This window comes from Amblyomma mixtum, chromosome 2 (genome assembly GCF_055824585.1).
Source record: "Amblyomma mixtum isolate Tamu chromosome 2, ASM5582458v1, whole genome shotgun sequence".
NCBI classification, from domain to species: Eukaryota; Metazoa; Arthropoda; class Arachnida; order Ixodida; family Ixodidae; genus Amblyomma; species Amblyomma mixtum.
The window spans coordinates 154,535,464-154,552,435 of record NC_143013.1 but is presented as its reverse complement, the minus strand read 5'-3'; the positions used below and the strand labels follow the sequence as shown (position 1 = coordinate 154,552,435).

Genomic DNA, 16,972 nt, shown 5'->3' with positions numbered 1-16,972 from the left:
TGGTTACACTTGTTGGGCTTACGAGCCAAGGGAAAACAAGCTACTTTTACTATTTTCTTCGGTTCAGTCTAAGCTGGTCAAGAGGTGTCACTAACCTTTGCTTCAAAAATTCCTTAATGAAATCCTGTTTGATTGCCATGACATCCAGTTTTGCCCAGCTCATATGCCGTTTGTCCTTTACTGGATATTCAGAACCTTTGTCAGTGTCTTTAGCCGATTGCTTTAAGCAGAAGTTGAAACATTCCTTTTGTGCCCCCGTCGAGACTGTAACTCCCAAAAGGAAGTTTGTACGTACCTTTCCCTACATCCACAATTGGTCGCACCGGTTAAATAGGCAGTCGAGTTGGCGTCGATATTGTTTTTCTAACCCTATGAAGTTTCAGTACCTGTAGTCAACCGAGATTATCCATCAGAGTCTCTTCGTGCACTGCACAGAAGACATAATGTGTTCGAACGCCTTGAAATGCGGCTATGTTTACATTGGGAAAACAGGCAAGTGTGTCACTGAGAGGTTTAAAAGACCACCACGAAGATGTGAACAAAGCTTGCGGGAGAACTTTGATGATTCACTGTCGCAATTGCAATTGTTTGCCAGATCCTAAACGCTGTGAACCGGAATTCATGTTCTGCATTTTGCCTGACAGACACAGAAAAGTTTGTGCGTGAGATAATCGAGGCCACTGAAATTTAAAAAAAACCGCAATTACTGTGTTAGCACACCTTCTTTATCGCTTCCTAAGGAAGAGTTCATGCTCTTAAATGCTTCTTTGTCAGTTTTTGTTTTGTTTTACACTCATGCAATGTGGTTGACACAAGGTACCCTTTGTTCGTTGTTTTTTTAGGCCACAGTGTATATATTTTGACGTGGTTTCCAATACACATTGGCGATAGTCAGCACTCATGCCATCATATTTATTCCTTCGTTGTCCTTGTCTTGTCTGCATTGTTTTGTCACAACGTATTGACCTCCTTTCCCACCTCTAGGGTTAATGGTATGGAGAAACCTTAACCAGATGCAGCCCCACATACTTGGAGCATGTCACGATACATGCTGCTGGCACCACAAGGGCACCCGGGTTTATCAGATGTCATGATCTGTGTGCTCTTGCCATGCTGCGCAGTTTATGCATAAAAATTTTATTGATTCCAAACTGAAGTATGCCCTAGCTCTTTCAATTTTGCACCACACTGTGTGATGCTACGCCACCAACTCCCTTTAATCCAACAGCGACACTTGGTACAGCATATGTGTAATCAGTCATCTCATTTGACCACCAGACATCACTGCATAAAAGGGGAAATCGCTCGTTTAGGTGTGTTCCATATACTCTACAATACTTTTCCACAACTTAATGTTAAATGTTGCTGCCCCGCTTCAGACCAGGATGCCATCACAACTAAATCAAGAAATTTTTCCTGTTCCCATTGAAGAATAAATCAAATCAAAGTTTATTTCCCATCTAGCACTGCAGATGGAGGAATCGTAGAAAAAAGCTGCCCTTGGGCAGCTTGACGAGTCTACAATCCTAATTATTGACAGGGAGGCAACACAAGAGTTTATACAATTTTAAAAAACAAGCACATCAAGGAAGCACCGGAGAATACACGAAACAGCAATATGTATACATAATGAAACTTAGACAATGTTATGCAAAAAAAATTATCTAGTTCATGACGTGAAAAAGGAAACAAATCGAGGTTAATGTAGATATACCTATTTAGAAGAGATGGAAGTGTGTACTGAAGGCATTCCCTTCCAAGATTTAGTCGAGGTGTTGGCACTGTCCATTCTTCGCCACGTCTTGTTGGATAGACTGATTCTTTTTTCCTTAGTTCTGCAAAATTTTTAAGATTTGTTACATTCTTCTTGATTTCTGTTTTAAAAGTAACACTGAGGCGATATTTATAAAGATTATGTGCTTTAATAACTCTGGAATGACAAAAGAAAGCTGCACTGGGATGTCGGAACGGTAAATTATATGCATTTCGGAGATATCTTTTTTGCATTAAATGAATACGTTCAAGGTTAGTGAATGTTGTAGTGCCCCACACCAACTGGCAATAGTTTAAATGCGAGTTGAATATTGAATTGTATACCAGCATCTTAGTTTTTGTAGGAAGTATGTATTTTAGACGGCCTATAACACCAGTGATTTGAGCTATTTTTTTCAAGATATAATTGACATGATAATCCCATGACATACTGGCAGAAAATATGACCCCAAGGCATTTAAACTGCTCAACAATTTCTACAGCCCGCGAGTTTAATATAATATTATCGTGCAGTGGGATAACTTTATTTTTCGGCCTAAATATGACAGCTTTGGTCTTACTCTCATTTATTTGCATCAGGTTAACTGCAGACCAGACCTCAAGAGCTTTCATTGTGGCATTACATTGTTTGATAAGTTCATGAACATTTTCACCCGAAAAAAATACGCTCGTATCGTCTGCATAGATGAAAAACTTTGTATTATCGCTAATGTTGACAATATCGTTTAGGTAAATATTGAAGAGTAGAGGCCCTAGCGTACTGCCTTGGGGGACACCGTAGAAGAGCGGCTTCGGTTCAGAATGTATACCATTTATGTACACCACTTGCTGTCTAAACGACAAATAAGAACTTAACAATGAGAGCGCTTTTCCTCGGATACCACAGTAATGTAATTTATTTACTAAGATTTTATGATTTACCAGGTCAAAAGCCTTTGAGAAGTCCACAAATACACCAATGACAATAGATTTGTTTTCAAGTTGCTTTATTATATATTCCTTTTGTTGGAGTAATGCAAGTTCAGTGAATTTGCTTTTGCAGAAGCCAAACTGAAATGGTGTTAGCAAGTTAAATTTATGGAAGAAATTTGACATTCTTAGCTGCAGCATTTTCTCAAATGCTTTCGAAAACACTGGCAAAATAGAGATTGGTCTGTAGTTGGCGAGGGCGTTGCGATCTCCTTTTTTGTAAAGAACAACAACTTTTGCTAATTGCATTTTTTCCGTAAAAACTGCAGTTTCTAAACAGATGTTAAAGATGTGAGCAAGTATGGGAGCAATTATGTCAACTACATGCTTGACTGGCCGTATTTGGATATCATCAATGTCACAGCTACTGCTATTGTTAAGATTTGTTATCACCGACACTACTTCGTCTACCGTGACTGGGTGCAGAAAAATTGTTTCATCATTCTGAATTCGAACATATTTGCAAGCGGCAGATCCGGCAGCACGTGTTATAGCACGGGTAGCCAAGCTCCTTAAAAAAGTATTGAATACATTAGCCAGTTCGACGCCAGAAACTTCCTTTCCATCAATATTTAATTGTGTTAATGCAGTGCGTGAACTGTCCCGCAGCAGAAGTGTATTTAATCTCGACCATAGTACACCATTTCGAGCATTCTTAACATCTAGAAGTGACACGTGATAGGCTGTTCGTGCAGACCGCAGTTTTTTAGTCAATTTGTTCCTATATTTCTTAAATACCGCAAGGTCCTCAACCTTCCGGCTGCTCAAAAATTTTCTGTACAGCTTGTCTTTCATTTGTATTTCTCCGCGAAGCTCTGGCGTTACCCATGGCTTGCGGATTCTGCGACTTTTCACACGTGTTACAAGAGGAAAGCAGTCGTGATATATCTGTTTAAAGCAATCAACAAACGTATTATAGGCAACATTTGCATCATGAAGTTCAGCTATCTTACTCCAATATACTTTCATGAGCGCATCCCTAAAGGATTTCAATGATGATTCTGTAATAGCTTGGTATGTGATTGATGTGGACTTACTTCCTATTGTACTAGCGTTCTCAATGCAAGCAAACACAGGAAGATGGTCACTAACACAACAAGATAAAACACCAGAAAAAGCATTCAGCTGCATAGAGTTAGTAATAATTAAATCGAGAACAGAATGGCCTTCGCTTGTGACTCTACCTCACCACATTTTCATTGCATGTGGTCCCTCAAAATTATGGAAATAAGTGATATCGCTTGGAGCATTGACACTGGTTTGTTTTACCTTTTCTTTGCTGCTGTTTTTATTTTTTGCAACTGATGTATCAATGGATTGTATGCCTCTTTTCGTAGTGTATCGTCTGCGACATCTCAGCTGTGCTACTGCAGTCACCCTTCTGATGTTACCTTTATATTGTCCCTCTTATTAATACCCCACTAAAAGCCTTATCAGAGGACAAAAAACGGTGGCTTTTTTATTTTGCTCATTATGGCACACGTCAGGCTTATGTTTAGGGATATAGGAGAGGCCTTTGTCTTGCAGTGGTGCTAGTTATGCTGCTGATGATGGTACTTAATGACGAGCATATGATATATTGATTTAGGCTCACTTTATTCCTGTGGCCACAATACAGAGTTTACTTTTTTAGCACTCTAATACTGGCAACAATAAAAACTTGTCGATCCTAATTCTTTCATTTCAATCTTTTCTGCAGAGTGCATCGCCCAGTTTTCCCAAGCCCTCATGCACTGGTGGTACATCAACAAGGCTGTTTCTTGGGGCCCAGCTGCATTGACAAGTGGCTAAATAAGAGCAAGAGGAGCATGAACACAAAATAAAACTGGCTGTAGGAGCTTCATCTATTTTGAAATTTGCTGTCTTATTGCGACAGTCATAACGTTGCCCCATGGCCCCTGCCCCAACATCTCCCAGTCATTCCAACATGCCCAGTCATTCCAACCTGCCCAGTCATTCCAACCTGCCCAGTCATTCCAACATGCCCAGTCATTCCAACATGCCCAGTTATTCCAACGTGCCCAGGCATTCCAACACGCCCAGTCATTCCAACATGCCCAGTCATTCCAACATATTTTCCATTACCATAATCCACCAAGGTCTCCAGTGTTGGTTTCCAATATTTACATCATTGCCTTTTTTTCCTCTTAATTTTATTGTTTCTTACATTTATTTTCACATCTTACTTATATTTTGTTTTTATTTTTATTTATTGTCTTATTAGAAGTGAGCTGCTGCAAATAGACTGGCGCGAAGTTCTGAATATACATGATGCTAACAACGCCTACAATGTTTTTTTAGATACCTTCAAAAGATTGTACAATGCTCATTTTCCTGTTAAGCGACGCAAAAAGAGTAGAAAAATTCGAAAGCCATGGGTTACACATGAACTGTACCAAGAAATGAGAGCAAAAGATAAGCTCTACAGACAGTTTTTAAACACCCGCAACGCTGATGATTTGACCGTCTTTAAAAGGTATCGGAACCAGCTAACGAAAAAGCTGCGCACTGCACGTAAAGAGTACTTCTCGCGTTTTTTGGACGACAAAAATGTGCCGAGTGAGTTGCTTTGGGACAAATTAAACACGCTACTGCGTCGCGATAACCAACGTAGCTGCATTTCTAAACTAACAATTAATGGCAAAGTTTTGCATGAGGAGGAACTGGCTGATGCTTTCAATAAATTTCTTACAAGTATGAGTACTCCACGCAGTTCCTCAAATGCATGTCGGTATATCAGCACGCGGAATGAAAAATCAATATTTCAACAGCCAGTGAACGAACAGGAAGTAATTTCAACAATAAAAAATTAAAAAACAGCACCAGTAGGGATATCGACGAAATTCAAATAAAACCAGTAAAGTATGTCGCAGATGTCATAGCACCAGTTCTAACGCATATCTTTAATAAATGTCTGACGACATCGACATTTCCGGTGAAAATGCAAACTGCAAAAGTAGTAATGCTTTTTAAAAAGGAAAGCCGAAATGAATTGGGCAATTACCGTCCGGTGTCTATCTTACCTATATTTTCTAAGCCTCTTGAAAAAATAATTCACTGTAGGCTTGTAAGTTTTGCTGACCACTGCGAATTAATAACAAAACACCAGTTTGGGTTTAGGAAGAATATGTCTACTGAATTAGCTCTGCTTCACCAGAAAGAGTAAATTTTAACGCAGTTTGAAAGCAAGGCAATAGTAGTCGGCCTATTTGTCGATTTTTCCAAGGCATTCGATTTGGTGAACCATGATGTTCTGCTGCAGAAGTTGGACTTTTACGGTATACGAGGGTGTGGATTACAGTTATTACAATCATATTTATCCCATCGATGTCAAGTAGTCCAAATAAACAACTCGCGATCACCAGTCCTGCCACTGCTTTGTGGTGTCCCACAGGGCAGCATATTGGGCCCCTTGCTATTTAACCTGTATATTAATGACATTGTTAACATTAACCGGAACGCCAAATTTATCATATATGCAGATGATACTAGCATATTTTTTTCTGGTAATCACATCGATAAACTCATCACTGATTGTAACGACACCTTAGTCCAACTGCAGCAATGGTCCTCATCTAATTACATGAAGATTAACGAAAATAAAACAAAAGCAGTTGTCTTCCGGCCGAAAAATAAACCTGTTCCTCCTCATGCTGATATTGTTTTAAACTCTCATCCTGTTGACATTGTTGACCATTTCAAATGTCTTGGTGTGATATTCACTGCCAATATGTCCTGGGAATCTCATGTGAATTTTGTATTAGTGAAACTTGCTCTAATAACCGGTGTAGTTGGTCGTCTCCGATATATGCTTTCTACTAAAACAAAAATATTGGTCTATAATTCTCTTTTCTGTTCACACGTCAACTACTGCCAGCTTGTGTGGGGCACAACTACATTCTCTAACACACAAAAAATATTCCATATGCAAAAACGGTATCTACGTCACGTGTACAATGCTGGCTACAATGCAACTACTGCAGAATTTTTTCACAGTGCTCATGTTATCACAGCCCACAAGCTATATCGTTACCGTTTGAGTGCTCGGTTTAAATATGAAGTGAAAAAAAATATTCACAGCCTGGATGCCTTGGCACATTTAGAAGGAAATGCGAAATGTTATCAGACTAGACATGGAGAAAACTGGAAGGTTGCTGTACCACGCTTGAATTCTGGTATGGAGCGATTGTGTTATTCTTTGCCATCCCTGTTAAGCTACTATCAGTCACTGAATTTTGATTTATTTAGTTGTTCCACTCTTAAACTTAGAGACATCTTTGCCGATTGACTAACCTGATTTTATCTATTCTGATGTTTGTTTTACCTAGCTCAGGATTTTTTCCTTTGTTCTGCACTGATGAAGTGTCTTGATTTGTTTATTGTTTTTTCATTATCTGGTGCTGTCTACACGCTGCCTTATATTTGGGGCTGCGGACTCGTCAAGTTGCCAAGTGGCAGCTTTTTTTCCGTGGCCCTCCATCTGTAGCACCGATGGAAATAAAGATTTGATTTGATTTGATTTTATTTTTATTTTCTTTTTTTACTTTACTCCTTTTATTTTATTTATGAAGCCCATGCATTCACTAGATGGGCCGTTTGAGCCTTTAAGCAGTGACACCGAAAGGCAGACGAATCGGCCGACGCGGCTGTCGACACGGCTGCCGACGCGTCTTTCGACACTCCTGCCGACGCGTTTGTCGACACGGCTGCCGACGCGTCTGTCGACACGGCTGCGGACGCGTCTGCCGAAGTGTCTGTCGACACTCCTGCCGACGCGTCTGTCGACACTAATGCCGACGCGTCTGCTAACGACAGTATGAAACATTAAAGGCTTCGCCGCTGTGGCTCAGTGGTTATGGTGCGCGGCTGCTGACCCAAAAAACGCGGGTTCGATCCCGGCCGCGGCGGCTGGAATTTCTTTGGAGGAGAAATTCTAGAGGTCCGTGTATTGTGCGATGTCAGTGCACGTTAAAGAACCCCAGGTGGTCGAAATTTCCGGAGCCCTCCACTACGGCGTCTCTCATAGCCTTAGTCGTTTTGGGACGTTAAACCCCATAAACCAACCAACCATTAAAGGCTTCCGCCTTAATATGATATAAACAGGTAGGCGCTACCTCAATTGGTTCTTGTGAAAGGTGCACCAAAACATGCCCAAACTTACATGGGAAAACTATGGCTTACCCTGCCCCTTTAACTACGGGGCATCAGCGTCTCCCACTGCCTGATCCAAACCCTTATTTCAATCTGGCTATTACTTTTCGGTAGATCTATCTGGTGGATCAAACCGCTCACAGCCAATACCCACCCCCCTCTAAAGGCCTCAAGAAAGCGAAGGAGCGTTGGCGTCTTCGCCCCTACACCAACACGGTACTGTGCCGGGCAGTGCTTAAATATTAAAATTCGACCACTTCGGGCGAGTGTCCACACTGTGTGGAAGTATTTTTGGACCGATATCACATGGTGTGGGCATGGCCTGCCAATCCTGCTTTCCCACCCCACGTCACCCGACAGTACTGGGAGGCTCCCTTGCTCGGCTGCTGAACTCCCCAGGACCAACGAGCCCTGGTGACAAGAGCCTAGGCCGCCGCGTAGGCCACGCCGGTGACAGACTTGAGATCCCTCCTACTGAGTGTGTGGACCAGTCCCTTATAACTCGCTCAAAGCAAAAAGTGTTTTTGTAAACAGTACAAATAAATGTTTTACATCACCACTTTGGTTGTGCGAGACGAGCACGCTAATCACTCCGACCCGCCAGCTCGACGGTTTCGATTGAACGAAGGTGCGTCTCGAGAATACGGTCTTGTCTTAGAAGGGTGCTTTAGAGACATGCACTGTGGTGTATATTAGTAATTATGATGTGAACGCTATGCCGTCACTAGGGTGAACGCTCTGTCTTCACTAGGGCGAAGGCCATGTCTTCACTACGACGAACGCCATGTCTGCACCACGGCGAGCGCCAAGCGCACGCTCCTCACGCTTTCCCTCGTCCCTTCTTCCTCTCCTTACTCTCACCCGGTCACCTATATAAGGTGGCTGATCGGGATGAATAAACGCCTCGCTTAGGCGAGCGCGGCTTCGGCCGCTTATCTGTTTTTTTCAGCAGCGTCCGCACCGGCGGACGCAGTTGTTGCTGCGACGCGCGTCTTTTCTTTCCTTTTTCTCTTTCCTCTGATCTTTTAGCTATCCTCTATCTGCATGTGGCAGCGGTGGTGGCACGGTTCCAGCCAGTAGGCAGGCCCGCGCAATTTCCATTTCATGCTTCTCTCAGTGGCAACAACAACAACATGAATAAACGCTCTTTCTATCCCCAGCGTCCGTTTGTGCTCCATGGAAGCACGGCACGCGCAATGCGCGTACGAGCCTTGTAACAGTGGGTGGTGGTGGTGAAAACTTTTATTTTGTGAAAAAGAGTTTGGGAGCCACAGAGTGGCCCCGCTACATGGTCGGCGACCCTAGTCCGGGACACCGCATGACGAGGCCCCGTCTCTCGCCCGTTTCACCAGAGCCCTTTGGGACTCAAGCGAGGAGCAGTTGAGGAGGCCTGTCTCCCGTGCCTCTCTGGAAGAGGTAGGGGAAGGGGGGAGGTGGGGATTTTGAGTACATGCCCACACCATGTGGAAGATATCACAGGTCTCCCCACAGTGTGGGCATCGCCCATCCGTGTTAGGATCGTAATGTTTTATTATTGCAGGACAGAGTAGAGTACCTGTCTGCAGGCGCCTTAAAGTTCGCTCCTCCGTCTTACTCAGCCCTTTTGCAGGAGCCGGAAAAAAGGCGGTGGTTGTCGCTATAATGTGTTAGTATTTCCCTGAATCGCAGCAGCGGATGGTTAGTCTCCGAGCCAGAAGAGCTGGGCGACGAGCGCAAAGCGAACCCACGAGGAGTGCCAACCTGAAACGTCGGTCAAGGCTGAGTCGCTGGACACAACCACCTCGGCCATGGCACATCACCAGCTTCCCGAGTATGACGAACGCTGTGACAACTGGAGAGCCTATCTGACGAAAGTTGAAGGCTACTGCGAAGCAAATGGAATAGAAGATTCAATGAGGAAGAGGGCATTGCTCATATCTGCACTGAGCACAAGCGCAGTAAAAGTACTTTCAGGGACAGTTGCACCGAAGAAGCCTAATGCGCTGAAGTACGAAGATGTAATTGAAGTCCTAAGTGCGTATTTTGATCCAAAACGCCACGAAATAACGGAGAGATTCCGCTTTTTCAACCGGCGTCAGCTGGAAGTTGTGTCTGTTCGTACATTCATTGTTGAAGTTCGCCAAATAGCGGATGGGTGCAACTTCGGAGGCGTGCTCGACAGAACGTTTCGCGACAAGATAGTATACGGCGTCAGGTCTAGTGCTCTGCAAAAGCAGTTGCTGGCGAAAACAGACCTTACCGTGAAGGAAGCCGAAGCGATAGCGCTTAGTTCTGAGGCAGCAGAAAAGGACGCTAACGCGATTTCTTCGGACTTGACGGCCGTAATGAAGAGGAACGCGCGGACACGTACCTGCGAGGAGCCGGTATTAGAGTGTGGACTGTGTGGAAGCACGAAACACAATGGAAAGGCGTGTAGCTGGGTGAAAGCTCGATGCTACCGCTCCGGCAGGTTCGGGTACCTTGCGAAAAATTCCTTAGCGACGTCAGCAAGGAACGCCAGAAAATCCATGCTCAAAGCAGGTCAAGCCAAGCTTTAAATGTTAAAGAGGAAGCATAGATGACGCAGCCGACAGCATGCACAGCTGGACTTTGGTTGCGTCTCAGAAGTCTCAGTTGGAACCTCCGATTCCGATTCACGTGGTGTGACAGCAATATGCCGATGATTGTCGATACTGGTTCAGCTGTGTGTGTTGTGCCTAGGCAACGTTTTGAACAGCACAAGAAAAAGTGGCCACCATAGTCACCGTGCAACCTAATACTTTCCTGTTACCTAGGGACCTTGTCAGTTCTGGTGCAGTTGGATATGCCTGTCTATTACAACGGGACTGCCGTCGAGGGCTCAATAATTTTTATCGGTTTCCCAGGACCAAGCCTCTGCGGACGCGACTTGATATCTAAAGTCAGCAACGCAGGGTCCTCAGTCCTCAACATCGGGGCAAAGCTGGGGGCGAAGCTCAGGGCGCCCCTCGGGAATAACTGTGCGTAAACCGTGGGCGTTGTGATCTCGGACGTACAAGACGTCTTCAGCACAGAATTGGGCCTGATTGACGGACCACCAGTGCATCTTAAACTGAAAGAAGGAGCCATACCAAAATTCTGTAAGGCCCGTTCTCTTCCATTTGCTTATCGCGACAAGGTATCCAAAGAGATTGAAAGGCTGGGAACCATCGGAGTGTTGTCTCCTGTAAAACACGCAGAGTGGGTTACACCAGTCGTGCCAGTACTAAAAAACGATGGCACCGTTCGCATCTGCGCAGATTTCAAAGTAACCCTAAACCCTGCATGTGAGCTGGAGGAATACACGCTACCTGTCATTGATGACATTTTAGCGTCTTTGAATGGCGGCGAGCAATTCAGCTCGCTAGACCTGCGTGACGCCTATAATCAGATCCCTCTCGATGACCAGTCCAAGAAATTTTACGCTATCAATACGCACCGGGGGTTGTTGTGCTACAACCGCTTGCCTTTCGGTAAAGCTTTCGCGCCTGCAATTTTTCAACGAAAAATCGACAATGTTTTGCAAGGGATATCAGGTGTCCAGGCTTACCTCGACGTTACACTGATATCGGAAAAACACGGTGGCACCGACACATTAAGGCTGGTGCTCCGCACAGACTGGGCATGGCAGCATCGACAGAATGCGGAGCACTTTCCCTTTGTATTCCTTGTGCAGCTATGTGGCCTTCTTGCATGCTGCAACGTTGGCTGTCTGGACATCAGCGTGCTGAACCTCTCTGCGCATGTCCATCTTTCAACGCATCAAGACATGGATCAAGAAATACTCCCACTAGCATTGGAATCTTGGCATCCCTGTCATCATTCTTCGGCAACACGTGCTGATTGCCAGGAACCCGGACTGCAGGGGGCGTCACAGTGCACTCAAGCTATAAATGGGACTCACGCTCGTTTTGCAACCACTGGGCATGGCAGCATCGACAAAATGCGGAGCACTAATCCGTTTGTCTTCCTTGTGCAGCTATGTGGCCTTCTTGGATGTTTCAACGTTGGCTGTCGGGACATCAGCGTGCTGAACCTCTCTGCGCATGTCCATCTTTCAACGCATCACGACATCGATCAAGAAATACGCCCACCAGCATTGGAATCTTGGCATCCCTGTCATCATTCTTCTGCAACACGTGCTGATTGCCAGGAACCTGGACTGCAGGGGGCATCACAGTGCACTCAAGCTATAAATGGGACTCACGCTCGTTTTGCAACCACTGGGCATGGCAGCATCGACAGAATGTGGAGCACTAATCCGTTTGTCTTCCTTGTGCAGCTATGTGGCCTTCTTGGATGTTTCAACGTTGGCTGTCCGGACATCAGCGTGCTGAACCTCTCTTCGCATGTCCATCTTTCAACGCATCAAGACACGATCAAGAAATACGCCCACCAGCATTGGAATCTTGGCATCCCTGTCATCATTCTTCGGCAACACGTGCTGATTTCCAGGAACCTAGACTGCAGGGGGCATCACAGTGCACTCAAGCTATAAATGGGACTCACGCTCCTTTTGCAACCACTGGGCATGGCAGCATCGACAGAATGCGGAGCACTAATCCGTTTGTCTTCCTTGTGCAGGTGAGCAAAAAGTATGGAAAATGTTTTCGTTCTAATGACCTATTCCTGTTGGTGCTGCCGTGCCCTCGGCTTTGTTGCTTGCTACAGGTTTTCACATTCTGTCTGAGGAAATTATTATTGTTAGCCGGTGACATTGAATCGAACCCAGGCCCTGACATGACCCGAATTTTACAACAACTTAATGATATTGCAGTTGACATAAAAGACATGAAAGAGAACAGATTACTTAACATAGAGAACAAATCAGATGCCCTGTCCAGGCTTGAGAGCCGAGTAACGTCCTGCCAAGAACAGGTTAGTTGTATGAGTATAACGATTGAAAGGCTTGAAGCAAGGCTTGAGCAGCTTGAAAATTATAGTCGGAGGTCAAATTTGATCATATATGGCATCCCAGAAACTGAAGAGGAAACAAATGAATCGCTTGAAGAAACCGTAAACAAAGACATTTTTCATGATATTTTATGGCTAGATCCTATCCCTATTGAGCGGGTACATAGGTTAGGTAAACCGGCAATTGACAAACCACGTCCTGTAATCCTAAAGCTTCCAGACAGTAGGCATAAAACTGTGATACTCAAGAACAGAAAGAAACTAAAGGGAAAAGATTATTCAATTGGCGAAGACTTTTCAAAGAACGTTCGTGAACTAAGAAAGAAACTATGGGATAGCGCGAAGCCGAACCGAGATAAAAAAGAAAGGGTTTCCTTGGGTTTGATAAGTTATACATCAATAATATTCCTTACGTTTGGGACTGCGAAAAAAATGATAATGTGAGGGTTCAAAAAAACGACGGGATCGGCGCAAGTCGGCCCGTGACGCGAAGTTGTACGCAGTTGCGAAACCGCTCACCAATGAAGTGAGTGGTTCATTTACCTCAGCTTATTTCTTCACTAAGACAGATAGCTTGTCTTGCCATAGTAACACGGGCCAATCTAGTATAAAAACCTTGAGAGTAGTTAACATTAACGCACGCAGCGTTGCAAACAAGAAAGACTCGCTTGAGCTTAAACTGCTGGAGTTCGACCCACACATATCAGTCCTGACTGAAACTTGGTTACATGACGACTTAGCAGATGACCTGGTATTTCCTCCTCATTATAAAGTCGTTCGCAAGGACAGGACCTCAAGGGGTGGCGGCGTAGCCATTCTCTTAAAAGACTCTGTAGAATGCGACCTTGTATATGATGTTCATGACCTTGAATGCCTTTGCATAAAAATTTCTTGCTGGGGTCATTCTTTCATCCTGTATGCTTGCTACAGGCCACCAGATGCCACACCCGACTATCTTATTAAGCTACAACATCACCTGTCTCATTTCCAAAATAAGAAAATACTGTTAATAGGTGACTTCAATCTGCCAGATGTGTGCTGGGACCGCTTACAAGGCGGTGCTAAATCTGGGAGCAGTGCAGACGTTCTGTTTGATGTCATGCTTGCTCATGATTTAGCTCAAATTGTAAATCAACCTACTCGTGTACAAGGTACATCTTCCTCTATACTAGACCTAGTTTTTGCTAGCCGTCAATATTCTATGCATACTGTATCGGTCGAAACAGCCATTTCAGACCATCACCTCGTAAGCGTATCGATAGATTTAGTTAAGTCCCCTTACCACAACAAAAAAGCCAGTCACGTACGTTGTTTCAAGGATTATTCTAGCGCTGATGATGCCGCAGTGATTGAACATATGGAAACTTGTTTATCGAGCTTCGATGATAAAGATGGTGTCTGCAAGCTGTGGGAGCGATTCGTCGAAATGTGTCAATATTGTGTAAATGCCTTCGTTCCAAATAAACGCAAAAAAATTCACAAACGCACACCTTGGATGACGCGGAAGATTATTCAACTGAAGCGAAAACTAAAAAGATCTAAGAAAAAAAACCGCCAGTTAAGTCAGATTGAAACGCTTAAAAATAATCTTCAACGTGGGGTTCGTGAGTCAAAAGACTTGTACTTTAACACAACGTTACCCAGTTTTGTTAAAAATGACCCAAGTAAATTTTGGAACTTCCTAAGTGACAGCAAGAAACATATCTCAAAAATAACAGCGGAGGGAGATACTTTGACTGATCCGATTGACATTGCACGCCATTTTAATTCTTTTTTTCACAGCGTATTCTCTGAAGCAGGTGTACAAACTGTACAAAGTGCGTCATATTTTCCTGTACCGGAGGTTGACTTTGTTAGCCTCCCTGGTGTATTTGCTTTGGTTTTAGAACTGAAACCTAAAACTTCTTCTTGTCCCGATAATTTACCAAATGTATTTTTGAGACGCTATGCCGAAATAATTGCGAAGTTTCTTTTTGTGTTGTTTAAAAAATCTCTGCTGTCATCAAAACTTCCGGTTGAATGGAAGACTGCTCGAGTTATTCCCATCTTTAAAAATGGTGACTGCACATTACTACAAAATTACCGTCCTATTTCTTTAACTTCCGCATGCTGTAAAATGCTCGAACATATTATTGCTAAACATATTAACAAATTTCTTCAAGAACACTCCATATTAAGCGACTTTCAGCATGAGTTTAGAAAGCGCTATTCTACAATAACACAATTGGTTGCAATAGTACATACTTTTGCTAAAACACTGGATATGAATGCTCAAATAGACACCATATTTATGGATTTCAGCAAAGCATTTGATAAAGTTCACCAGGGAAAACTCATTCAAAAACTAAAAAACATTAATCCTCCGGACATTTTAATATAGTGGATGCAAGATTACCTCACGAATAGAGTGCAATTTGTTTCAGTCGATGGGTGCAGCTCCAGTTGTCTCCCAGTCACCTCTCGGGTGCCCCAAGGAAGCGTCTTGGGGCCTTTGCTTTTTCAGATCTACATAAATGATATTGTTAATGTGATTACTCCAGGAACTCATATTCGCTTGTTTGCTGATGACTGTGTCGTTTTCCGTCAAATTACATGTACTAACGATCAAAACGAACTTGACCAGTGTCTTCGAAATGTACTTGATTGGTGCAGTGAGTTTTCCATGGTTCTTAACACTGAAAAAACAGTTTCGATGCAAATAACATATAAAAAGAACCCAATTAACCACGTGTATACACTCGGATCATCAACACTAAAGCAGGTTAATAGCTACAAATATCTAGGTGTAACAATCACAAGCAGTCTTTCCTGGAACTCACATATAGATAAAATTTGCTCCTCTGCATTTAAAAAGCTATGTTTTCTGAGGCATAAACTAAGAAATTCACCTTCTCATGTAAAACTGCTAACATATAACGCTTACATCAGGCCAAAGCTTGAGTATGCTTCGGTTGTTTGGGACCCATTCACTAAACTTAACATATATAAATTTGAAAGGGTTCAAAGAAAAGCTGTTAGGTTTATCTATTCCAAATTTAAAATCACCAACTCTCCCACTAACCTCATGGCGGCTAACAATATTGAAACACTTGAAACGCGAAGAGGAAAATATCGCCTTGAGTTTCTTTATTCTTTACTTAACCATAAGTTTGCTTTGGATCCTTCACAGTACATATCCCCTTTACCACACGTTGTACCCGACATCATCACATTCACTCATTGACACCGCATTTTGCGAAAACTGACTGTTTTAAATATTCGTTTTTTCCGCGGACAATATCCGATTGGAACCACGTTATGGCATCGTAATAGTTTGCAAAATTTGTCTCCTCATTTTTATGTATATTTCTTTTCATTGTGTTCTGTATCTTTTGAGTTTTAAGAATATATGCCTGTCCTGCTTGGACCCTGAAATGGGTCTGCAGTATGTACTAAATAAAATAAAATAAAAAATTACAGAAGTCGCAGTTAAATGAGTAGCAAAGCACGTTTCCGCTGCTTTTCCTCTGCGCTTCGAGCGCACGTACCGCCATCAGGCGGTACTTCAGGGGACAGTTAGACTGTGTAAAGTACTTGAGGCGAAAGCGTTTTCCGTATTACTTTGACTGCCTCTGCGGCACTGGTGACGTCACCACTGGATAACGGCACAGAATTATTGACTAAGTACGAAGTAATGAAAAATTACTAATTAATGCCTAATTAGGCCTACATCATAAAGACCACATACAAATTAGCCGCTAATTATGGCCACTTCAACTTCACCTTTAGGAGTGGAACGCGACCGGGTGTTGCATCGCTGCCAGCTAGTCCATGAAACACCCCCACCCGTTCTGCCCGATGCCTTGCCTTTTGAACGCACCTTTTTTGAGGAAAGGAAATGGCGCAGTAAGTCTCTGTCACTTCGGCGGACACCTGCACCGCACCGTACAGGAAGGGAGGAAGTGGGAGCGAAGGAAGAAAGAGAACGAAGGGCCGTAATGAAGAAAATGAAAATTGTATTTGAGGAAAGGAAATTACGCAGTAACTGTCTCACATATCTCGTTGGACACTCATCATCCGTTGGTATAGGAAGGAAGGAAGTGGCAGATAAAGAGGAAAGAGAAAGAGGGGGCATAATAAAAACAATGAAAATTTTATTTGATGAAATTACTCAGTAACTGTCTCGCAA

The 16,972-nt window shown here is 43.4% G+C and overlaps 1 protein-coding gene and 1 pseudogene across 4 annotated transcripts in view; both read left to right on the top strand.

Annotated features, from left to right (window-relative positions):
- LOC149361328 (uncharacterized) overlaps window positions 1-16,972 on the top strand; it is a 304,360-nt gene that overhangs the window by 222,249 nt on the left and 65,139 nt on the right. The gene's annotated exons all lie outside the window — the stretch shown is intronic.
- Window positions 9,681-13,334, top strand: LOC149361331 (uncharacterized; annotated as a pseudogene).